This window comes from Zingiber officinale, chromosome 3B (assembly GCF_018446385.1).
Source record: "Zingiber officinale cultivar Zhangliang chromosome 3B, Zo_v1.1, whole genome shotgun sequence".
Taxonomy (NCBI): domain Eukaryota; kingdom Viridiplantae; phylum Streptophyta; class Magnoliopsida; order Zingiberales; family Zingiberaceae; genus Zingiber; species Zingiber officinale.
In genome coordinates this window covers 2,865,843-2,893,205 of record NC_055991.1, presented here as the reverse complement: position 1 = coordinate 2,893,205, position 27,363 = coordinate 2,865,843, and positions in this window count along the sequence as shown.

Here is a 27,363-nt window from a genome sequence, read left to right as displayed (position 1 = left end):
AAATAAATCTTTGAAAAATGATATTTGCATGCTTAAAGAAAAATTAGAATCCATGTGCTCTAAGGACAATGATATGCATGCTTCTACTATAAATTAAAATGTTTCATGTTTAGAAGAAGAAAATAGGGAATTAAGGGAAAAGGTAGCATACCTTAGTAGAGCCCTTGAAAAGTTTAAAATTGGCTCAAATACCCTAAGAATGATTATTGGGAGCCAAAGGGCAAGCTTTAACAAAAAGGGGTTAGGATACAATAAACCTAAAAATGAAAAAGTCTACCATTGTTTATTTACTAGGGGTAATCCAAGACAAAGACCATAGATAGAAAATGGATTCCCGAGGAATACTTGGTAAACCCAATTAGAAATAACCTCTATTGGGTGTCAAAATCAATCCTCAAGGGTTAGAGGATTTTGGGGGGCAAGTCAACCATGATAATCATAAATTCAAATTTTTATGGTTGACTTGAGACCTTAAGGGGGAGCACTTAGATTTGATAGAAATTTATGATCAAGAGAGCTAAGTAGAGGTTACCTTATTTCATCTCACAATGACTTGCATTCTATTTCTAAATATAAATGTGAGATGCTGGGATGATACTTATAATTCACTTATGCTTATGGCATTTTGATGAGTTATGAAATGTATCAAATTTTTAGTAATCATAGAGCAACTATGGGGGAAATAAATATTTAATTAATGGACATCTTGCCCATAGATCATAGTTGGATATTTTAAATATTTTGAAAAAATTCTATATTTTATTTACTGTGGTATAGATATTTTAAAACATATGAATTCAAAACTAGGGTTTAAGTTGATACAAACTTGTATGTTTTCAAGATTTTTGAGATTTGGTCAAAATTTCATAAATAGTTTGACTTTTCATGAAAACAAAATTTTCCTAGTTAAAGGGCATTCAAAGAAATATATTGTAAAAATTTCATGATTTTTTTAATTTTTTAGAATTTTTTTTATGTATTTTTAAAGTTGGCTTCAGAAGGCTGAAATTCGGGCTGAAATTGGATCAGTCGACTTATTTAGTTACCAGTCAACTGGTACCAGCTTTCCAGCAGCTGTTTGCTTTCTGAAATCAGATTTTTGGTCAAACTTGATGTCATAAAGTGTATGATTGTTTAGAACAATCTTTTTGATGGTGTCAAAGGGGGAGAAATAGGTAGGTTTAAGTTAGAAACCTTTATTTTCCCATGCTTGTGTGCAAAACTTGAAAATTAAGGTTGAGAGCATATGTTAAGGGGGAGCTTGGGCTTTATGCTTCATGTTTACATATTGTTTGTAATTTTCAAGTTATTATTTGTGACTAGCTTAAACATATTGCTACACATCAAAAAGGGGGAGATTGTTGGTGCAATCGACCTAGGTTTGATCGGTACGATCATGGTTTTGATGTGTGTCAAAGAGTTTAAGTTATGCTTTCATATGTATTTGATATGTGTTTAAGTCATGCAAGACTTGGTAAAACACACGAGGAACTTGGTACGACCAAGGTTGGGAAGATCATCCTAGGGCTCGGATCCTTGAGTCGGTGAAGGATGGTAGAAGGCATCCAAGGGACCGTCGGACGAGGAGCAATGGAGTGAAGCCGAGGGAAGCGGACTTCAAGGCAACGCAAAGGGTGCATGGAGACGAGCCGCGGGCTTGGGTGTATCTGATGGACAAAGGCCGAGGAAGAGGGCTTCAAAGGTGACTCCGGAAAGGATGAGTGTGTGAATATAATGGACCAGTCGACTGGTACATTGACCAGTCAACTGATCCAATTTCATAGAAAGCACAGAGAGCTTTCTGTACTCATCGGCTATGGGGACCAGTCGACTGGTCCCAGGACTAGTTGATTGATATATGGTCATTGGCAGAAAATGGGTTATGCAGAGAGTCGTTGGTTGTGTCTAACAGTTGACACCAGTCGACTGGTGCAAGGACCAGTCGACTGGTGTCGGGTTGAGTTGATGTGATGATCAACTCTCTCCTCTTATTTAAGGGGAGCTTTGGGGCAGAAGGAGGTTACTGATTGTTGTTGAGTCACTCCTTTGTCATTGTCCAAAGCTTCCAAGTCATACTCTTCTTCCTACTCTTAATCTCCAACTTGTAAAAGAAGAAGAGTGCTTTGTGGGAGGTTATACTCCACCGAGAAGGAGTAAGATCTAGCTGGAGATTGCCGGAGACTGATCCACCGAAGGATCAAGGACTCGTCCACCTCAAGGACACGCCGTGGAGTAGGAGAAAACAATCTCCGAACCACGTAAAGAAATCATGTTAGCGTTTGTGTTCTTACTTATTATTTTCATTGTTTTAGTTTTATTCCTCTTACGCCAACTAACCTTGTAGAGAAGTAATCGACGTGGGGGTGTCCAAGCTATCCAACCCCCTTCTAGCCGACCACCGATCTTCTAACAAAGTATCTGATCAACCTTGACCTACTTGACCCTTCTTCATATCGGTCTAGTCGAAACCCTGACCAATCTTCCCAAATAGACGATTGCACCTGCAATCTCCATATATTGTCAAATATCAAAACTACAACATCATGACTCAAGCTTGAGTCAACTCAATCTTAATCAATCTGGGTCAACCTTGACCCAAGGGATATTGCACCTGCAATCTCCCCCTTTTTAATGTTTGACAATACTTTTAAGTTAGGATAATCTCATAGCCTCAACTCCTTCTCATGCCAAAGCATGAATGAGGGTTTCCTTCATTTTCTCCCCTTTCCTAAAGGGTAAACTTCCCCTTTGGATAATGAAGGCTTAACTTAACCCTACGTTCTTCTCCCCCTTTGACACACATCAAAAACTCTCCCCCTGAAGAGTTATCCATACGCTATTCACAACCTCATCCGTTGTTCACAACATCATAATGAAAGTCTCATATCCTTCATTATCTTCAATGCTCACCCTTGAGCATTACATCTTTCCAATAATGAAGATATCCAATCTTCCATTGTTTACTAATGCTCAATCTTGAGCATTTTCCCTAAGGAAGGGTTTACCACCCTTCATGGTTTCGGGGAAATAGTTTTCATGTCCTTAAAGAGTAGCTCCCCCTAAAGACATGCTCCAAACCTTCTGTCATTGTACTAACAATGACTTGGAGTTTCTAAACCTTTAGAAAACCCAAATTTTGAAGTTTTGAGATTGAAATATCAATATTTGATTGTAAACCTCAACCTAAACTCCAATTTAGTCTTCTTATATCCAATCCTTTCTTGTTTCAACAAGAATATCACCCTTAAATGTATATAAATATATTACAAATGGTTAGGAATGGTTAATGACTAAAAATGTCTTAAAGTGCTGAAATCGAACTTATTCAGCCAAAATCAACATTTTCAATCGATTGAAATTAGGACTCAATCGATTGATGTCATTCAATCGATCGACTGATCGATTCCGCTATGCTCTATTCGCAGAAATTCCCTTTGAATCGATCGGCTGATCGATCCAGCCTGGGTCAATCGATCGACTGATCGATTCAGTGATGCTCTGTTCGCGGAAAATCCCTTCTCAATCGATCGGCTGACCGATTGAGACTTCCCAATTAATCGGCTGATCGATTGGGTTTCTGATTTCCTGAAAGTCAATTTCAATAAAATTTAGAAATGTCCCAAAAATTCTATAAAATTCTAAAAATTATGAAAATCCTTGTAGACACTATATAGGATATACACTATCATGGAAAAATAGTTTTATAAGAAAATACATCTTATTTTTAAAGATTGACAAAAACTTGAAAACTTATAAAAACTTCAATGTTTTCTTCTAGTTTGTGTTTAACTTTACAATAATGATTACTATCAAAAGATAACATTTACCAAAGTTTTTCAAAGTATATTTAAAATCATTTTTAAAACCAATTTCCAACCTATTGGACCCCGTGGTTGTTTTGATGTGATCAACCATGTTAGGTTAGACCTTGTTTTGTTTGGATCCCTGTGTCTAAGTGTGCAGGAGCTTAGGAGCATATGAAGTCAAACGGAAGACGTGGCTAGCAAGAAGGATGACATGGGAAGGGAGCCGACAAGCTCGGTGCATCCGAAGGATGAAAGAGTTGCGGAAGAGTACACCGGTCGATGAGAAGAACGTACGCGACGTTCGAGGGAAGAGAAGCCGGAGTGGAAACCTGCTGGAAGAGAAGGCCAAAAATTGGGTTCAGGTGAGCCATATTTCGATTGGTCATAATCACCCAAGCGATCGGAGCTTCAGAAGGTCAAAAGGAGCTAGAGAACGTTGCTGAAGGTGACCTTGACAAAGTGTTGAGGGCGCCTCCGCCTCCTTCAGGCGGAGGGCGCCCTCCATAAGGCCTTGGAGGCGCCCTCCATAAGGCCTTGGAGGCCCCCTCCATGATTATGGAGGGCACCCCCAATGAGTTAAATATGAATGTTGGTAGTGGATAAAACTTTATCTGCTGCATCACCTTGGAGGCGCCCTCCATCCCTTGGGAGGCGCCCTCAAGCTTATGGATAGAATTTCTAGGAGCTATAAAAAGGCCCCTGAAGCTAGGAAATATAATATCAACTCTTGTACTAACTTTCTAGCAACTCTTAAGCTTTTATTGTGTGTAAAAGGCTTTTCCGCCTTCAGAGAAGGAGATTCTTAGTGAGTTGTTCAACTACCTTGGATTAACAACCACCTAGGTTGTAACCAAGCCAATCCCTGAGTCTCCTCTTGAGTTATGTTGTTTTATTTTATTATTGTTGTTGCACTTTAAGAGTTGAAAGAACGAGGAGGGTATATTTTTATTTTCAGGAAATTCACCCCTTCTCTCTTTTCAGCCCGCTGCGCCAACACAACCATGTTCTTTGGGCTCAATGCACATAACTTGTACATTAGCTTTCCCAATTATTGGAGAACACATAACTATGTGTTTTGATGAACCTAAAATCCAAAAGGATGCACTAAATTAACATTTTGAGTTTTATTTACCATCCTAACATCTCACTTGTATCTAATGTGCACTAGAACACATACATGTCACCTTATGGTTCTTTGTGAGATGTAGATTTTTAGTTTTGCTCTATATTAAGGATCATGCATATTTACCTAGGCATTTTGAGAGTTATGATCATCCATTTACGATGTCACTTGTTAGTAAATGTCATTGTCCTCAATTGCAAGGAATTTAAAATAATGTATGATCTTGCATAGCATACATCAATATAAATAACTTTCAAAAGAGGTATGCTATAGCTACATGATGTATGTATGACATGACATGATATTTTTATATTTTTCATAATAAAATAAATGTAACATATGATGCCATGACATATGATGGGCGAGCAATCATGGCAATTTAGCATAAATAATATACCTAGATTATCTATCTAAGTTTCCTTAAATAAATACAAAATATAAAATTAATCCTAGATTTTCCCAAACTTCTTAAAGAAATTGTCAAAACTCAACTTGACATTTCTTTTACTTTTCCTATTTATGCCAATTTAAATTTAGTCAATATCCTCAAATTTGGCACATTTTACTCTTCCAAAGAGTAAACATCAAACCACCTCATTTTCAAGGTTTAACGAGAACTTTAAAAATGCTCTCCAAGTGCCAACTTCATTAAGGTTGGGTTGACCACCCTTCCAATAGTAGTTGACACTCTCTAACACATCTAGGGGTAGAAAAAATTCTCCTAGAAACCCAAAACCTATTGGTGCTTCTTGAATGTTCTAGGTATTCACTAGGGATAACCTCCCTTGATACCTTCCTAATGACCTTTCTAGGCTTGTTAGAAGCCTTGGTCACCTTCTCTAAATCAACTCTAGGGATAACTTCCCTTGTGATCTTCTTAGTAACTTTGTTTGGCTTCTTAGAAGCCTTAGTCATATTTGTCTTTGCAAAAATACTCCTAGGGATAACTTCCCTTGTATTTTTAACTTGACTACTAGACCTAGAGTTAGTTCCATAACTATATGGAATCATATGATAAGAAGTCATATCCTTCTTGGCTTGAGGTTTGTATCTCAAACCCCTCCTACCATTGGATGGTTCTTGTCTAACCCTCCCTAGGTTATGCTCATTTTAACCCTTAAGAATACTTTCCATTCTTTTTAGGGTCTTTTCCATTTTATCAAGTCTTAACCTCAAGACTTGGTTTTCCATCATTATATCCCTAGATTTGGATTTTTCTTGATTTCTATGAGCATTTCTAGTTCTAGGCTTATATCTAAGGTCCTTAGAGTTCTTGCCAAAATTATCAACCTTCCTAACCTTAGGTGTGGTAGTCTTAATATGAAGAGCTACATAATTTTCCTTGATTCTATCATGCCTTCTATTTTCATGATAATAGCATTAAAATGATATAAATTAGATTTAGTATACTTTTTACCATTACTTAAAGGAATAGGCTCAATAAATGATACCTTGGGTTTGCTCTTACAAGCTCCCCCTTGACTTGAGCTTCCTCCTTTGGCTTTAACCAACTTCTTCCCCTTAGGACATTGACTCCGATAATGTCCCTTTTGATAGCATGAGAAGCACACAATGTGATTCTTGCTCTTCATTGTGATGGTAACAGTCTCCTTGGCCTTTTCCTTGCCCTTTGGTTCCACTTGACCCTTCTTCTTGGCTAATTTGCGGCACTTACTCTTGTAGTGCCCATGCTCCCTACACTTAAAGCAAATGATATGATTTTTATTATTTAAACTTGAGATTTCTATACCTTTACTTGTAGAGGTGGCACTTGTTGGGACCGAAATGAAGCTAGAGGGGGGGGGGGGGGGGGGAATAGCTCGTTGCGTGCCTAGTGCTCTTCGTTGCTTGTTTCTTCAATGATATGGAGCGGAAATACAAGAAACAAAAACTTACAACGCTAACACAAGGGATTTACTTGGTATCCACCTCAAAAAAAGGTGACTAATCCAAGGATCCACACACTCACGCACCCTCTACTATAGAAACACTCCGTTACGGTAACTACCGAAGGCGGAGAAGCCTTACAAACTCACAATACAAGAAGAAAGGAAAGGGAATAAAGATACAAGCAAAAGCTTACAAGATATGCACAAGAACCCTAACCCTAGCTTCTTTTTTTCGCCTCTTGACTTGGAAGAGCTTCCAAGAATCTTCAAGATCTGGCGTGAGAGCTGTGGGAAGATGGATGTGGAGCTTCTGTGAAGATCGGAAATCAACAGTGCAAGCCTTGGCGACGAACGAGCTCGACAACGGTTATAACATGCGCCAACGGTCGGATCCCAATCGATTAGATTGCTTCAAATCGATTGGGGAGGCTTTGGATCGATCGGCTGGTCGATCCAGAGCACCTCTGTGCTCACTGGGAATTGCCTGGATCGATCGGCTGATCAATCCAGGGCTTATCGCGCGAAATCGCGACTCCCAATCAATCAGCTGATCGATTGAAGGCTCCGGATCGATCGGCCGATCGATCCAGAGGTATGCTGTACGATCGCGAGCTTCTCCAATGGAAGCTTGTCACGGGGACTCACCCAATCGATCAGCGGATCGATTGGGCATGAGCCAATCGATCGGTCGATCGATTGGGCTCATGGTTTTTGCCCAAAACCAAGTCCAAAGTCCCCTAAACCAACATCCAGTCAATCCTGACCTGTCGGTGCAACCTGCCTAGCATCCTGTCACCCTTGACCCGCTAGGACTCCCTCACCAAGTGTTCGGTCAATCCCTTTGACCCACTTGGACTTCTACCAGATGTCTGATCAACTTTGACCCATCTGAATTTCCTCGTGTCTGGCTTCACTCACCAGGACTTTTACTTCTACATAGTTTCACTCACTAGGACTTTCCATCTGCCTGGCTTTACTCACCAGGACTTCTCATTTGCCTGACTTCACTCACCAGGACTTTCCTCCTCTGCTTGGCTTCACTCACCAGGACTTTCACCTAACTTCACTCACTAAGACTTTCCCTCTGCCTGGCTTCACTCACCAGGACTTCTCATTTGCCTGGCTTCACTCACCAGGACTTTCCTCCTCTGCCTGACTTCACTCACCAGGACTTTCACCTGGCTTCACTTACCAGGATTTTCCAGTCAAGTATCTGGTCAACTTTGACCTACTTGACTCTTCTACAACCCAGTCTGATTAACCCTAACCAAACCCATGCGGACGATTGCACCTGAATCTCCACATCTCATTATCTCCATGTATTGTATTGTCAAACATCGAAACCCAAACCAAGACTCGAGCTTGACCCAATTCAAGCTCAGTCAACCAGATCAACCTTAACCTAGGGAATATTGCACCAACAACACTTTCTCCTTTTGATCCGGATGTAGAGGCTCCCTCTTGATCTAACAATAATGATCCTCCAGTTGATTTTGCTTGACTTATGGAGGTTGCATCATCTTCCTTTTCATTTGACCCAGAAGTAGAGACCTCTTCTAGTTCCAGCGCCAAAACATGACGCTCTCTCTCAATCCTAGAGGTGGAGGCTTCATCATCTTCATACCCATGTACATGAAACAAGAAGTATGCTCCCTCCTTGCCTTCGTCTTTGTAATTTGTGGAGGATGAAGCTTCTTGAACTTCTTCTTCGGATGTTGAGCATCTATCAACTTCCAAGTCCTTTACTTCTTCCTCTTGTTCTGATGAGTCACCCTCTTTAGATTTCTCTTGAGTTGGTACAGCGGAGGGTTCTTCATGGACTTTAGTCAATTTGCTCCAAAGCTCTTTGGCATCTTTAAATTCTCCATTTTGCTTCATCTTCAAATTCTCCAATTTGCTTCAAAATATTGCTTGACAATCGACTAACCAATAATTTGGTTACCTTGTCGTTTGCCTCGCTTCTTTAGACTTGCTCTTGACTCTATTTTCTCTTCTTAAGGATTTTACCTTTGGAGGTTGTTGGAGCTTGGAATCTTTCCATTAGAGCAAACCATTGCTCTATGTCCACCATGAAGAAATTTTTGATCCTTGATTTCCAAAGATCGACACTTTGATACGTATGGTGGAGGAATCCTCGTGTCATATCCGAGTCCATCTTGGAAATCCATTTGAAGTTGAGCTTTTGATGAAGTCTTCGATTTGATGAATTTTCTTCGACTTCTCCAACCTCTAGCTTTTTACACTTCCGGCGATGATTCCGGTAAAGAGCGACCTCGCTCTGATACCACTTGTTAGGGTTGAAATATGCTAGAGGGGGGGGGGGAGTGAATAGCTCGTCATGCTCTTGTTGCTTGCTTTGTCGATGATGATATGCAGCGGAATGTAACTCGAAGCACTCTTATAATGCTAACACAAGGATTTACTTAAATCCACCTCAAGATGAGGTGACTAATCCAAGGATTCACACACGACGCACTTTTCCACTAAGAAAATAACTCCTTTTCGTTCCCAACCGGAGGTGGAGAAGCCTTGTACAAGCACACAAGAAATACAAGAAGAAAGAAACAAGCACCTAATACATAAGAAATCATGCAAGATTACATAATGAAACCCTAACTATCTCTTCTTGTTGCTTGAGTACACCTCTTGAGATGCTTGGGAATGCAACAACACTCCTCTCTAAGCTTCCAAGGATTGGTGTGTGTCACTTAGCTCGGTGGAGAAGAATCGGTGAAAAATCTGCAACGCTGGAGAGAAAGATCTGCGAAGAAAACGCTCGCCAAAGTCTTTATCCTGCGCAACGGTCATATCTCAATCAATCGACCAATCGATTGGGGAGGTTGAATTGATCATCTGATCGATTCAGTCTTCCTCTGTGCTCTCGCGTCTGCGCGAGAAAGCAGACCCCAATCGATTGACTAATCGATTAGGGAGCCAATCGATCGGCTGATCGATTGGGACCTCCTCTGTGTCTGCGATTTTGCTCCCCTATCGATCGGCTGATCGATTGGGTCAGCTTCCATTCGTAGCACACTCCCAATCAATTGGCTAATCAATTGGGCACTGGTTCAATTGATCAGCCGATCGATTGACCTCCCTTTGACTTACTTAAATCAAGTCCAAGGTCCCCAAATCCAACATCCGGTCAATCATGACCTGTTGGGACTCCTTATGCCCAACATCCGATCAACCTTAACCTGCTGGGACTTCTCCACCAAGTGTCCGGTCAATCCTTTGACCCACTTGGACTTTTCTCCTTGTGCCAAGTATTCGGTCAAACCTTGGACCTACTTGGACTTCCTGTCTCTTGCCAAGTGTCCAATCAACCTTGACCCACTTGGACTTCCATTCACCAGATGTTTGGTCATCCTTGACCCACCTAGATTTCCACTGCCTAGCTTCACCCACTAGGACTTCCTCGTGCCTAGCTTCACTCACTAGGACTTTCACCTGGCTTCACTCACCAGCATTTTCCAACTGGCCGGCTTCACTCACTAGGATTCCCAACTGCTTGGCTTCACTCACTAGGACTTTCACCTAGCTTCACTCACTAGGATTTTCCTTCTGCCTGGCTTCACTTACTAGTGCTTTTAACTGTCTGACTTCACTCACTTGGTCTTCCACACCAAGTGTCTGGTCAACTTTGACCCACTTGGATTTTTCTCTTCTGCCAATCTTCCAGTTGGACTCTCTTTTGCCTAACCTCTAGTTAGGACTTTCCCAGTTAAGTATCCGGTCAACCTTGACCTACTTGAATCTTCGTCATATCGGTCTGGTCGAAACCCTGACCAATCTCCCCCAAATAGATGATTGCACCTACAGTCTCCATATATTGTCAAACATCAAAACTACAACATCACGACTCAAGCTTGAGCCAACTCAAGCTTAGTCAATCTGGGCCAACCTTGACTCAAGAGATATTACACCAACATTCTTCTCGTCCACCGGTGTACTCTTCTACAGCACTTTGTCCCTCGGATGCACCGAGCTCGTCAGCTCTCTTCCCGTGTCATCCTTCCGCTAGCTACATCTTCCGCTAGACTTCTTGTGTTTCTAAGCTCCTGTACACTTAGACACAAGGATCAAAACATAACAGGATTTAACTTAACTTAATTGATCACATCAAAACTACTACGGGGTCCAATAATCTCCCCTTTTTAATATGCATCAACCTAAATTCAAGTTAGAATTAATAACAAACAAGTTGCAATAAAAAAAATTTGCAAAATAAACATTTTAAGTATAAGGTTGCAATAAAAGAAATTGCAAAATCAAGTATAATTCAAATTGAGGCAAAATTCAAACTTGAAAATTTGAAAAAAAATTCCTAACTCCCCCTAAACTTGTACATATTCCTCCCTTTTGATCACATCAAAAACTTGGGTAGATAAAGAAAATAATGATAATAAAAGTGACGAGGTTTGAGTTATTTTTTAAAAAAATTTTACTAGCGAAATTAAAATTAAAATTTTTAAATCATTGACAATTATTGAAAGCATTATTTAATTAACTATCAGTTTATCAATTAAATATTTAATTCACTAATTGACTTCCAGACTGTGGCGAGACACTAGATCTTCTTGATTATTGGATCATCAACCACTTCTAGACAAAGTCTCTTAAGGAATTTGAACATTTAATTTTTCTTTCTAAAAGCCTAATGGAAATTTCAATTCAAATATGCTTTTGGAACCCAATATATGTTCCTTTCTACTGGGTTAATAAAAAAATTGAGGGGTACATAATTTTTTAGAATTTTTTTAATTTGGCCTTGGTGATGTCTAATATAGCAGTTTAGTCTACTATATTTTCTATACTTTGGTTTTTGACAATTGTTCAAATTCAAGCATGCATGATCATTCAAACTTTTGATTTGAATTTTCAATTTATAATTTTATGATTTTAAATTATCTAATTGTCCTTTTAAATCACCTTTCTCTTTTTCTAATTTTACTAAATCTTTGGTAAGAATTTTAATGAAATTAAACGATTGATTGGGAGATAGTGCACGCACCTCACTTACCTTAAGTTCTGATGCTCCCCCTTCATCGTAGCTTTCTTCTGATGATCCTCCCCCTTCATTGATGCTCATTACTGAGCTGGTTTCGTCTTCCTCTTAATGGGTTGCCATTAGGGCTAGTCTGGCATAGACTTCGATTTTAGATTCGGAGGACGACGACTCATCCCACGTGGCTTTGAGATTATGTTTGGGCCGAGGTGACTTCTTATTCTTTTCCTTGTCTTTGTTCTTTAGTTTTGGGTAGTCATCCTTGATGTACCCTTCTTCGTTGCAATTGTAGCATCGGACCGTCCTTTTATTTCGAAAATGCTTTCTCGTCTGTGATTTAAATTTATTAGATTTAATAAATTTATTAAATTTTCTTACCATTAGGGCCACTTCGGCTTCATCAATGGATGCTTCGGAGTCTTGATCTTCAGCTCTTGCTTTTAGGGCAATGTTGAGATTTATCTTTTCTATTTTTTTAGGATTTGTAATTCGAGATTCATGAAGTTCAAATGTGGAAAACAAACTCTCTAGCATACTTACCTCAAAATCCTTAGAGATGCATTATGTATCAACTAAGGATGACCATTCTGGAGTCCTCGGGAAGGCATTAAGTGCGTATCAGATTGAGTCTCGATTTGTTACTGATTCTTTGAGATTTCTTAGCTGAGTGATGATCTCTTTGATTCATGATTGGAATTGCGCTACCTTTTCTCCATTGTTCATTCGCAGGTTTGGGTTCAGAGAATATCTCGTCTTGATAGCTTTGCTTCCGAAGTGCCTTCATAGAGTTCTAGGAACTTCTACTAAAGCTCTTTGGTGAAGGCGTAGCTGCCGATTCGATTTCCTTCTTGGATCGGAAGGACGCTGAGCAGATAGAATTCTGCTTTATAATTCGCCATCAAGTCAACTTGCTCCTTCTTCGTCCACTGATATTCTTCTTTATCTTTTAGAACTACAAAATCATATTTCATTATTAATAGAATTTTAAAATCTATTTTGAAGAATATCTTCATCCGGTGTTTCCATTGTGTGAAGTCTCCCTCAATTTTTGGTGGGTGAATGCTTGCACCGGCCATTATCTTGATCTTGATGCTTCTATTAGTGGTTGTCCTTCTTAGGCGGTTGGACTTTGATACCATTTGTTGGCGCAGTGGGGTTGACAAGAGGGGGGTGAATTGCCTGTAGAAATTAAAAAGAATACATTTCTCTATTTTCAACTCAGATTAGTAGCACACTTAAATAAAGGAAATTAAGCAACTAATAAATCAAAAAGACACAAAGGAATGGATACCACTGTCACTCGCTCATTATCAAATTAATTCATTTCTAATCTACCGAACCCCTTAACCTACACTAAGGTAGTATAGTAGAGGACCGGGCCGTCTCTCACGTGGAACTAGTAATAGGACATTTATTTTCAGACAAGATCGAACCAAGGGGTATGTTTGGGGGTTTTGTTCTCTAAACCTAATGCAATAATTGAACTCCTAACTAACCAACAAAGATGAACCTATAGCGCAGTGTCACTCTATGCTACAAGCTACACCTTCTACAGGCATAACAAACAAGCATAATAGATAGTAAAACAAGCATAACTAAAACTAACCTACAATCCTATCTAACCATTGAAGAACATACTTACATCGCATTGTCACACTACGACACAAGCATAATCATCAACAGAATTAACATGAAAACATACCACAGAACACAAACATGTATAAACGAAACTACAAGATAGTAATTAAGCAAATTCAACAAAAATAACCAAACAAAGCAAGTAAATCCTAATTAACCAATCCACTTCTCCACAATCAAATACGTGAAGTGCTCTGCCTGTCACTAACAGAACCACCGAGGAAGAAGACCACTGTCGCTCAGAAAACTCCTGGATCCGGTGGACAACTGATGTTATTGATCGGAACTACAATTCACAACGGTGGAAGCGCGATATCCCTTAAAGTGAACACTCCTTGAGAAATCTGCCAAGAACCGTCAACCTAGATTTGCTCTCTTCAACGTGTCAGGCAAAGTAGGTTGTGTGATGCTGGAACTTGGAAGAAAGCCACTGGAATTCTCTGGCAAAGTGGAAATAGGGCTGCTAGAAACCTCTGAGTTGTTGCTTCATTCTTCAATGTGCCCGGTAGAGTAACTCAGAGCTCCATCGCTAGTACGAGGAAATGGAAGGATGACGAAGAAGAACCAAAACCTCACCGCCACTGGAGTGCCGCCGCCTGCGTGAACCACGTCGGAAGGTAGACCCGCTGCTGGCTACGAGGGGAATGAAAAGCTCGTCAGAGAGACCACTCTGGTGTCGCCCGAGAATCGTCGTTGATTGCAACTCCACTGAAGCCGGTGTCGTCGCCTTCACGCGAATCGCTTGGGAGAAAAGGATCGGGGGTGTCGGGGAGAAGAAACGCAAACCCTATCCCAAAGCTTACTGTGCATTCGCGTGAAAGGATAAAGGAAAAGGATTTCTCCTCCTTTAATCTCGGTCATCTGTTCAGCATGAGTGGATAGGGGATTCAGATTAGCTTGATCTCATTCTTAACAAAGTAAAGGCTCCAATTATCTCATATATGGATCAACGGTTCACATTGATTCTGCTTGATCTCTCTCATTTGACCTCCAAATCAAGTCAAATTTGATCCAACTTGATCTTACTCGATGGATCTTTGAATTTCCTACAAAATCGCATTCAAAATATGAGATTAAACTCCATAATTTGTAGAAAAATTATAATTAAGTCCAAAATAGATTATACTCACAAAGTATAACATAACAATAAAATTAAGCATGTGAGAAGGTAAAAATGCTAAGAATACGAGCCAAAATAATCAATAAAAATGCTAGTTATCAACTCCCCCACACTTATTCTTGCTCGTCTCAAGCAAGTAAAATAAAACAAGAAAGATAACTAAAAATGCATTCCCCTAACAATTCTTACTCAAACTTAGAAAATAGTGAAAGAGAGTTACCTAAAATTGTCAAATTCAAATGACTTAAGCAATCATGAGTTCAATTTATACATTGATCAACAAACATGATAATTTCAATCCATAATGAATAAACTGAGAATGATAATAAAATAACCTCACATGGAAAGTGATTGTGGCTCTCCTCTCATATATATGCAATAATGGAGCTCACTCAAGCTACTCATGGATTCATGTACTACCATATGCTTGCTTTGCTTCTAATCTCCACCACTATACACATAAGAGTGCACAATAAAATAATGAAGGCATTATTGAAATGTAAGGGAAATAAAATCAAAGCAAATGATAGTGGTAAGAAAAGAGATGAAGAAGATAAAGTAAGTTATTTGTGGAAGACATGGATATATTGAAATGCTACATAGATAAGTACAAGTAAACAATACCCAAAAATATATTCCATCCAACTCCCAAGCTAGCTTTTCACAACTCAATAAAAATGTGAACAATCTTTATAATAACTTTTACAATAAAAATCGACCCATGATCTACAATAAAATCCAAATTTTGCTACCATAAAGATTGCTACTCACAAGAAATTCTATCACCTTTCACCAATACAATAAAAATGTGAACAACTCCTACTCTAGCATTTCACACTAAAAATCTACACATGATATGCAATAATACCACAATATTGCTAAAGTAAAAATTGTCACTCATAAAAATTCTACCACAAACGAATAATAAAAAAAAATAGCACATGTCAAAGTTTTTCACAAATCCAATAAACATGTAGACAACCTCTACTATAGCTTTTCAATGAAAATATGCTAATGATATACAACAAAATCTAAATGTCGCTATAATAAAAATTATCACTAACAGCAAGTTCTACCACATATGAATACAAAAATAGCACAACATGTCAAAGTTTTTTTTCCCTTTTTTTTTTTTTTTCATTTCTGATTTTTTTTCTCTTTTTCTCTTTTCTGTTTTGATTTTTTTTTCAAACATGTTATGCATTTTTTTCTATTTTTTTCATTTCTGATTTTTTTTTTCTCTTTTTCTCTTTTCTGTTTTGATTTTTTTTTCAAACATGTTATGCATCACTATACAATATCATCAATAAACAATAGCTCAAATAAAAAGATAATTAGCATGACTCACCTATGGTGATCAAGCATGGTTCACCTATGCTTCTCCTAAATTACACTAAGCTATTTCTCTCCCCCACACTTAAACCTCTGACCGTCCCGGGCAAAATATGTTAGTTGCTACTCGGAATATCGTACTGGTTCCACTGTACAAAAATTTTGTACAAGTGTCGAACCTTTCCTAACTACCACGTGTTCTTTTAAATTAAACTTGGAATCGCAAACGGAACTTAACATTATTGATTCCAATTTTAACTTATATGTTCTTTTAGGTTTAGACTTGGATCGCCTGCGGAACTTTACACTTTTGATCCAAGCCCACCTATGTTACAAAGTCAATTAAATATTTATTTCCAAAATTAGCTTCCAGTACTGTATGGCGAGGCACTAGGCCTTTTTGGATATGGGAGCAACCACCACCGACTAGACAAAACCTTTTAAGGAAATTCAATATTTAACTTTCCTAAAATAACCATAGGTTAACCACAAAGAACAATCGAAACACAAGTTCGAAAAAGAAAACAAAGAACACAACATCGAAACAAATTTGAAATCTAGAATCATATGCCTCTTGTGTTTGGAATTCATACAAAGGAAAAACTATTATGATGCGGAAAACAAAAATTACTAGTTATACCTTTCCTTTGCAAATAATGACCTCTTGATCTTCTATCGTATTCCTCTTCTAATCCCGGACATCGTGTGGGCGACGATATTATGAGATTAGAACCACCAATCCTTCTTCTACCCTTTGCAAGGTTCGGCCACCACTAGATCTCTAAGAGAGGGAAGAGGTTCGGCCACCACCGCCACGCTCCAAGGGATGCTTGCTTTCTCTCCTTCTTCTCCTTACTCGATCCGGCCACCAACATAACTCCAAGCCTTGATGAAGTTTCGGCCACAATAAGGAGAAGAGAGAAAAGGAGGGGCCGACCACACCACCAAGGAAGAGAGGGAGAAAATAGAATAGAGGTTGTATCACATGAAGGCACCCCTACTCTCTCTTTTATATCCTTGGCCATGACAAATAAGGAAATTTATTTGTAATAAAATTTCCTTTATTTTTCTTGTCAATGGTTATTAAGGAAAATTTAATTAAACTTTCCTTAAACCTCTTATAATGGCCGGCCACATCCTCAAGGCAACTAAGGAAATTTTTCGCTAGAAAAATTAAAGCTTCCTAATTTGCTTCCGGAAAAATTTTAAAAAAAAAATTCTCCTTTTAATCCCTTCATAGTTAGTTATAAAGGAAAATTTTATAATTTAAATTTTTCTTTCAAACATGTGGATGATTTTACAAATAAGGAAAGTTTTCGCTAAAATTAAAACTATCCTTTTAATCAACAAATAAGAAAAGAGATTAATCCCTTTTCTTAATCTTTTGTAGAAAGTTATAAAAGGAAATTTTTAATTTTAAAACTCCTTTTTAAATCATGTCTTCCACATCAAAAAAATTATTAAAAATAAAATTCCTTTTATTTCTAATAGGGCCGGCCACCTAAGCTTGGGTTCAAGCTAGGGTCGGCCACCATTAAACCCATGAACCAAATCCTTTGGCCGGCCCTAGCTTGGGATCCAAGCTAGCTTGCCCGGCCCCTATGGGATGGGTAAGAAGGTGGGTATAGATGGGTATAGTACTCTATAATTAAGAGGCTACGATAGGGACCGAGAGAAGGAATTGGTTTTGGTCTCCCGATGAAATTAAGCTTCCCGCATTCGCCCCGAACACACAACTTAATTTCATCAATAATAATTCATTCCACAAAAGAACAATTATTGAACTACCGCACCAATCCCAAATTACATTTTGGGCTCCTTCTTATTATGAGTGCATTAGACTCCCTGTGTTTAAGATATCGAATGTCCACTAATTAAATGAGTTACTAACAACACACTTTAATTAATATCTCATTCCAAGAGTAGTACCACTCATCCTTATTGTCATGCCGGACTAAGTCCACCTGCAGGGTTTACATGACAAACTTTATGAGCTCCTCTTGGGGACATCATCACCCTATCTCACTAGGACACAGTTTCCTTCTATAATCAACAACATACACTATAAGTAATATCATTTCCCAACTTATCGGGTCTTTTGATTTATCAAGCTAAATCTCACCCTTTGATAAATTAAAGAAATAAATATTAAATATATGTGCTTGTTATTATATTAGGATTAAGAGTTTACACTTCCATAATAACAGAGGCTTTGTTCTTTTAATTAGTCAGTATAAAAAGAACTACCTCAAATGGTTCTACTCAAAACACTCTAAGTGTACTAGTGTAATTATATAGTCAAGATAAACTAATACCTAATTACACTACGACCTTCCAATGGTTTTGTTCCTTTCCATCTTGGTCATGAGCTACTGTTTATAATTTATAAGGAAATGATAACATTGATCTTCTGTGGTGACTCCACACACCATGTTATCTACAATATAAATTAAATGAACAACTATATTTATCATAAATGTAGACATTTGACCAATGTGATTCTTATTTTTAAATAAATATTTATACCAAAAGCTAGGCTTTTAGTATACATCCCAACAAAATACTCATTATGTACATCCAGAAATATCCACATCCCAAAGAAGAATAAAAAGAAGTAAATGGGGGGAAATAAATGCAAGGAAGAAAAGAATGAAATGACGAATGATATAAATTTATTCAAGAAGCATGTGATAACAAAAGTGATGAATAAAAACAAGTGAGATAGCCTTCATAAAAATCATGCAAGCCTATGATAATGTGGTCTCAAAAGAATAAAACAAGTTCTAGAGAAACATTAACCATAAGTGCATCACACATAAATAGGAATAATAGGCTAAAAAATCCTCACTAGGTATATCAACATTATCATCTCAATCTATCAACATGAAATCCATTACCAAGTTGTAATCACATGTAATCCAAGAATCCAATCATGACAATAAATCATCAAATTCGACAATCAAATTTAACTAACTTCCACAATTTCTAAGATGATAAAAATAATGCATAAGAAATTTATTATGAAAACCAAAAAGACAAACAAAAAATGAACTACCAACCAAAAGCAAACAACGCAAAGAAATGTATACGAGTATAAAGAAAAAGAAAAAGTGAGATGGAACAGACTCCCCTGAAATTCTGGAGGTCGGAGTTGATTCAGTTTTAACAGCCAATCTGGAAGTGGTAAGAGATGGTTCATTTGAAATATCCACTCCAGAAGCTTGCTTATTGCATATAAAGTTAGAGCTTTCTTCAAATGGTAGGATGCATCCTTGCATGATTTACTGAAAATAAAATATCTGTAGAAATCCTGCACACTAAAAAGAAAAGGATACATTCCCTACACACATGCTATGTGAGAAGGACTAGAAATATTAACAAAATCAACAAAGCATGAATCACAAGATGTATCACATCCACTACAATCAAAATGAACTATCTCCATGGTATTTCCTAAAAATTCAGAAGAAATATCAACCTTACCATCTTCAAAGGTACCCGGAGGCTCTAAAACAGTGAATGTGGCATTTTCTTGGACCGCTAAAAGAACTAGCTCTGGATCAAGAAGTCGTGCACTCAAAGGAAGTGATTCTTGAGTCTCCCCTACACTTCCTTTATCAATATGTACAATAAAAGGCTCAACTGGCTTAGCTAGTCGTATAATCAAAGGAAGTGATTCTTGGGTCTCCCCTACACTTCCATCATCAAAAACAACACCTACAACATCAAGACTATATGGAATAGTAATATCATCAACAAAAATATTATCAGGATCAACAACAACATCACGATGTAAAAAACTAGAAGAGTCAAGTAGAGTAGCTGAAACAAGATCAGGAATATCACAAACTCTACAATCCATCTTCTCGGAAATTGATGCAGTAGGTTGATCTGATAGCAATTGTAACTGTGTTGATGAATATGTCCTTGGCTGAAATTGTGTTTCTTGATGTTGTACAAGTTGTTGTGACTGCTCCCAAAAATGTTGCTCAGGCTGATGCTGAAGATATGGCCAATAATGTTGGGACTAATCAAAATTCCCTTGTTGTGTGCTCCCATACCCGAATCCTTCAACGAAATTATACCTGTCCTGTTGATGGATCTGAGAAGACTGAGGATCAGGCTGATGATACTGGATCCTGGTAGGGAGTATACTGGCAAAGGAATCAACATCTTCGGTAATCACTGGTCTAGTCCCATACTGTTAATAATTTACAACCATAATCTCGATAAGTTCTCTAGCTTGAGCAGATGTCTTGTTAACTAGAGCCCCTCCACTAGCTGCGTCAACCATACTCCTGTCCATGGGAAGCAATCCCTCATAAAAGTATACAATTAGAAGTTGATCGCTTATCTGGTGCTGAAGGTAACTAGCAACAAGTTCTTTAAATCTCTCCCAATATTCATGAAACGGTTCTCCAATGAATTGCTGGATTCCACAAATACTCCTCCAAATAGTTGCGATCCTAAAAGCAGGAAAGAACCTTGCTAGAAATAATTTCTTCATCTCAATCCAACTGGTGATAGAGTTGGGTGGGAGACAGTATAACCAATCTTTTGCTGAATCCACCGATGAGAATGGAAATGCTCTAAGTCTGACATCTGCATCTGATACACCATGTGGATTCCATGAAGAGCAATCCATATCCAGTTCATGCAGATGTCTGTTGGGATCTTCACCAGATAGTCCATGAAACTTTGGTAATAAATGTGCAATTTTCCATAACTCGAAGTCTACGTCCAAATCAAAATGATGAATACAAAAAGAATCCTCTGACAAATCTGGTGCCCAAAGCTCTCTTAGAGTCTTTTCAGTTTTGTTCTCCATATTACTTAACAGATCTGAAGTCCTGAACACACTGAAACTGATGACACAAAAGAGATTCCCTGGTCTAACCTGAAACACTCATGCAAATATAATCAAAAGACACAAGAAAATATACAAGGTAGCACGCATACATACAAGCAATGAATAATGAAGCCCTAACAATATTTTTGAATTTTTATGCAACCACTAAAGAAATAGAAATAAGAGAGAATATAGTTGAAAAAAATGAAATGCAAAATATAGAAAACCTGAAATGGTGGTCTAAATGATGAAATTGACCAAAAGTGGTCTTTATTCACGGTGTAACTACTAGTATTCTCCCCTTACCCCTTTCCTTCAATCTGCAAAGTTCCAGAGAAAAAGAGAGATACTAATAGTGACATTGAAATAAAAATAAAATAACAAATCAAAAAAATAAAAACAAGATAAGGATAAAACTATGTACAGTCTAAAAACAAACGAACACCACTAGATTCCCCGGCAACGGCGCTAAAATTTGGTGATGGATACGACTGTCACTCGCTCATTATCAAATTAATTCATTTCTAATCTACCGAACCCCTTAACCTACACTAAGGTAGTATAGTAGAGGACTGGGTCGTCTCTCATGTGGAACTAGTGATAGGACATTTATTTTCAGACAAGATCAAACTAAGGGGTCTGTTTGGGGGTTTTGTTCTCTAAACCTAATGCAATAATTGAACTCCTAACTAACCAGCAAAGATGAACCTATAGCGCAGTGTCACTCTACGCTACAAGCTACACCTTCTACATGCATAACAAACAAGCATAACAGATAGTAAAACAAGCATAACTAAAACTAACCTACAATCCTATCTAACCATTAGTACTCTTGTATTATCTGAATTTATATTATGGAGAGATAGAATCAAGCTTCATGAAACGATACCATACCAGGCCCACGTTGGGCCTGATATGCAATCATATCAAGCCCCCGTTGGACCTGATATGCTCTCATATCAGGCCCAACGGGGGCTGATTATATTTTATTTTTTTCCCATCACCTAAAGAGCTTTCAATAATGATTTGCCAGCAGCGTTGGAGTCCTTGCAACTCCAGAATCCCAGTATACCTGAAATGAGACCAATCAGAGGTGTCTAGTTCTGATGGCCCTCCCCTACTTGGATTTACCTGAAATCACCTCCCCTTTGAAGGTCTGACTGGGGAGAAGGTATATTTGGTGTCAGAACATTTTTAGACACCATGTCCAAGAAGTTATTGCTCCATGTCAGTTGGCACGGAACAGTGCACAGCCTTCCTTTCCAACCCTATGGAAGCACCATTTTAAAATTGATCTTATTTTATTTTTTTTATCAGACCCCTGTTAGCATGTTTGGAGTTTATATTATGGGGAGATAGAATGAAGCTTCATGAAACGATACCATACCAGGCTCACGTTGGGCCTTATATGCAATCATATCAGGCCCACGTTGGGCCTGATATGAGAGCATATCAGGCCCAACGGGGGTTGATTATATTTTATTTTTTTCCAACACAAATATACCTTTAAATAATGATTTTCCAGCAAAGTTGGAGTCCTTGCAACTCCAGATTCCCAGTAGAACTAAAATGGGTCCAATGAGAGGTGCCTAGGTCCATCAATGAGTTTTGACCAAACCCATTGCCTAGGCCCTCCCCTACTTGGATTTACCTGAAATCACCTCCCCTATGAAGGTCTGACTGGGGAGAAAATATATCTGGTGTCAAAACGTTTTTAGACACCATGTCCAAGAAGTTATTGCTCCGTGCCAGTTGGCACGGAATAGTGCACGGAACAAAGCCGACCTTGTGCTCTTGAAATCGAGTGTTGGTCCGATCCAATTTGAGTTTCTAAACAATCCCAACCGTTACCATGTTTTTAGTATTGAGAAGATAGAAATGGTGTGGAGTATAACTTCTTTACATTATGTCTCTTTCCACTGATAAGCACCAGCATCGCATTTTGTATATTGTGACTTTTATTTGACTAATCACTATGCAATATTATTAATATTCCAGTGGCAGTTTATAATCTTCTCATATACTACAATCCACTGTATTAAACAACAAACACTACATACAAAGATATTACACTACCTACACTACGTAATAAGTTCATTTACAATCTATACAAGTTTTTACCTTACAAGACTATGGATATTTAATCCAATGTTTTAAAATACTTATCCCTCAAAATTGATATCATTACATCAATTCTAATCTTTTTCCTGTCTCCTAGTTTGATGTCCATCTTCATATCATATAGGCGACATCGAATGTATTGCATCACAAAGAAGCCACAGTCAACGCTGTAAATAACAACAACATTTTTATGGTCAATATTGTTTTTATCAATAAGTTTTATTCACACTCTGTGCTAGATTTACCTTGCTTGTTGTTGTTGACATTCTATTGTGCGAGAGACGCATTTATCAAAAGGATAATGACTTTCCAAGTTTGGATCAATAGCAGCAACGTGCTCACGACTGTATAGTTTAAAATCTGATACCTGAAGATTGAAGAGGAAATTTCCATTTTCCATCAACTAGCATTTATATTAGAATACAACATACCCATTATTATTAGATACTCACCGCTGCTTCGAATTCGAGTTTGTATTTACTTCCACTTGCTAGAGAATTGTATTGATTGAACGTCATTGATTTGGTGTTCATGAGCAGCAAGTGGAAGTGTGCATTATCACTGCACAAAGGTATAAAAATATACCTTACCTCTTCATCTCCTCTATCTGTCTTTAACAGGTGTTGGAAGGCAAACTTACTTGACGATTTCATTAATGACTACAAATATGCAATGTCATACATACATAACCAAATAATAAAATGAATTCTAATTTTTACTATTCTCAAATAAATTTCTTACTATGAAGAATGTTGAACAATATATTAACTTGTTGTATGTGTTCCAGACGGGAATGCCCCCCTAAATAGAATTTTACAATACGTGTCGATTACATCCCCTCTTGTCAACATCGCTCCATTCACACCAGATAAAAGGGAATACAAATTTAAACAAAAGGGTGGTTCCTCCCAAACTATATCATTTTTAAACCTACAAAGTAAACAAATCAGAGATTATTTTTAGAAATTTAATTTTGATAACCTTAGATCAACTATGTAATTATAGAAGCATATAATTGTCTTAACTAATCAACTATGTAATTTACATACTTTATTTGCTCCAAGGCTTTTAACAAGTACGTCACCTCTTCGTCTTGTTTTTTTTTTTCCTTGGAAGACTTAAATTGCTTCTTCACAAACTATGCACATAAACAAAAAAGGCAATTAGATAATCAATTAAATCTAACAAATTACAATGAAATTTGCAGATATTGTCTTACAGCAATGACTTGTTTCCTCATTTTGTCATATTTGGCAAACATATCTACATCCTTCTCTGCATCTTCATCAGATCTGTCTTCCATCAATTGTACAATATCAATTTCTTCTTCCATTTCATCCATATCAATTTTTCCTTTCCCCTTGCCCACAACATCAGATTCTTTGACTACTTTTTTTTCTTTCTCCTAGACTTGAAACTTTCTCCATTGGCTCACTTATTTGTATATTTCTACGCTGCCTCTTAGGTAAAGTTTTGAGCCACAATGGACTATCAATTGGAGTATCCCTGTAATCATAGCGACTTTTGTCATGTCCTCTCCTACTTCTTGTTGTAACACCTACAGGTTCAATTTGAGGATCGTCTACAGGCTCAGTATATTGAGATTTCATGTCTTTATTTTCAACTATTTTAAGTAATTCTTTCACCCTCTCCTTCAATTGCATGTTCTCCATTGTTAGCTCTTTAATTCTGTTTGCTTGAATAATGCAATTACAATACTCTTTATTAATCTGCCTTCCTCCTTCCGTGACTTCAATTTGTGACGCCTCCATTGCATGTGGACTGTCATCAAAGCCAGCAAGGTTCTCAACCAATGATTTTTCAACTTGGTTAGGGACTAGGTCAATCACAACTTGTAAGAATATTAAATCACATGTTAAAACAAGACTTTTTAACCAAACTATAGTCAAAGTATACAAAATTTACCTCTTCAAATGAGACTTGATCAATCAATTCCCTCACCTTACTAATATGTGAAGGAATATTCCTCCACTTATTTATTCTTGCTCCTTTTTTTTTTTATGGTTTTTGGATCGGAACATGCTCCAAAAACCATGCCTAATTCACCATCACAAGGGTTAACTTTTTATAATTGTCTGCAAAATATTAATAAATTTCACATAAATTATACACTTACTATCAAAAGACCAGCAAATCCCTTTAGGTAAGGGGGGTTGGTGTTAGAATGTTTTGTCTCAGTTGATGAAAATATGTCCCCAATCTTAGGTAATTGTGGAGCCATAAATTCATGGATTGCTTCAACCCAGTTGAATCTATCAAGATTCTCAAAATCATCTACTATATCTATAAGACATAAAGGGACCTTATATGTACTAGAAGAAAATAACACACAAACAAATATATACAAAATATAGAATTTGCAAAATAATAAAACATCATCTTTCCCTTCAACGCGATTGTCATAAAATTTAAGCAACTCCTCAATTCTTAATCTAGTAGCTTCTTTTTTGTTTGAGAAGTAAGTTAGAAAGAGGTCACTGGATGCTTTAGCTGAATTCATCGGAATTGAAGCTCCTTAGTCTGCAATACCAAGCAGCAATGAAACGTCTCCTCTTGTGAAGCCAACCGGAACACCTGACCAAGTTAAAGTATAATTAGACTTCTACCAACAAATACAAAAGTATTAGGAACACCGTGAACCTAATACGATGTCATATCAAGCACACGTTAGAACTGCTATTACATCGTATCAGGGCCACGTTGGGCCTGATACGACATCTTATTAGGCCCATGTTGGGCTTGATATAGCATCGTATCAGGCCCAAGTTTACCAAAAGATTATATTTTACCATACAACTACTTAGTGATTAAAATACGAAATTATAAATTGTACCTGAAAATCTAAAGGTTTGACTACTTGAATCCCAATTTTGAAATATATTTACCAAAATCCCACGGATGTGCTGCATATCATCTATGTCCAAAAAAATATGAAAGAGTGACTTTTTGATCAGCACTATGTGTCGGTCATGTAAAATAACAGAGTCTTCATGCGTTCCTTTTTTCGTGGATGCTTGAAAAAAACTTTTAAAGTGACCTAGGACACTATTTCAATGCAGTTTCTATCCAACATCAACTAAACCCTATACTTTATAAAAATAAAAAAAATTAAATCATACTAGTTCAGCTTCTCAAAATCACAGAGTTTGTAACTGATAACCTTTACAGCCAATTGATGTGGAGAGGATGATGATACACCCGATCGACGTCTCTGCGCCATTATGATACTAAATGATTGACGTAAACCCTAAAAACCTTCACTGGTGGCTCGTGAACAGTCCTGGTTTTTAATTGAACTGAAATACTTGATGTCGCTTGAGAAACACTCGAGGTCACTAAACTAGGGTTTCAAAAGAGGGAGTTGCACTCGCATGTTACGAAGGAGGGAGGTACACAAATGATCGAACTTATTTTTTTAAAATCAAAATTATTAAAAAATATGGTTAGGATGCCTGGAAAATGACGACTGCACGGAGGAGATTGGCGGGAGGGTTATATTGGGTATTATACAACACTTACCTGCGCCTTTTGGAAAATACCAAACGGTGATACGCCTTTAAGTAAATATAATATATCACGTACGTATGGTAAATTGCCGAAGATTATAATAACGTTCATACTTTAATTATAAGTTGCGCTTGATTTTTTTTTTTTAAAAATAAGTTCAATAAAATTTTCAATAAATAAATTTGAACACTTATTTAGCCAACATAAAAGGCTATGGCATCAGATAAAAGGGTCATTTTCAAAAGCATAGCAGAGAATCAAATTTTTCATAAAAAAACTTGTGTTCGATGAGACAACATCAAGTAATTAAAAAAAAAAAAAATTAAAACAATATGTTTAACTCAGTTAATATTTATAAATAAAATTTATAACTTGTTATATATGTACATAAATAATGTCATATGGAAATGTGTATAAAAAGATAATGATAATGCATTATACAATCCCATGTTAAAATACAAGTTCATGTTTGTAACTAAATGAGTAGTCCTCGGAATGTCAGAGAACCCTCTAAAATTATGATATTAAAAATAATAAATAATTGACGGCGTGAGTTTTCAAATTAACGCATCTCCATTAAATAACATTAAAAAAAAATAAAGAATATTGTGGCAATAATATACAAGAAACACGTCTAAAAAATTACAAACCAACAAATAAAAATATATAACTCAAATACTTCGTCCCACGCCTGAACTCTCTTTGATAAGATCTTCAAAATGGTTGATCGAATCCTTGTGGATTTAATTTCGACTAAAACTATTTTAGGATTATCAAAACCCTTGAAAGGGATAATAATTTAAGAGATTATTCAAATCAAATTAAGAGAGTCATTGCTTAAGGTATTATATATAAAAATGTCCAACAACAAACCTCTGGATCGTCTTCGAGTGAGTAGAGATTTGGAATCATTCGAAGCACGTAAAAGAGCAATTGCATGGAAAAATTA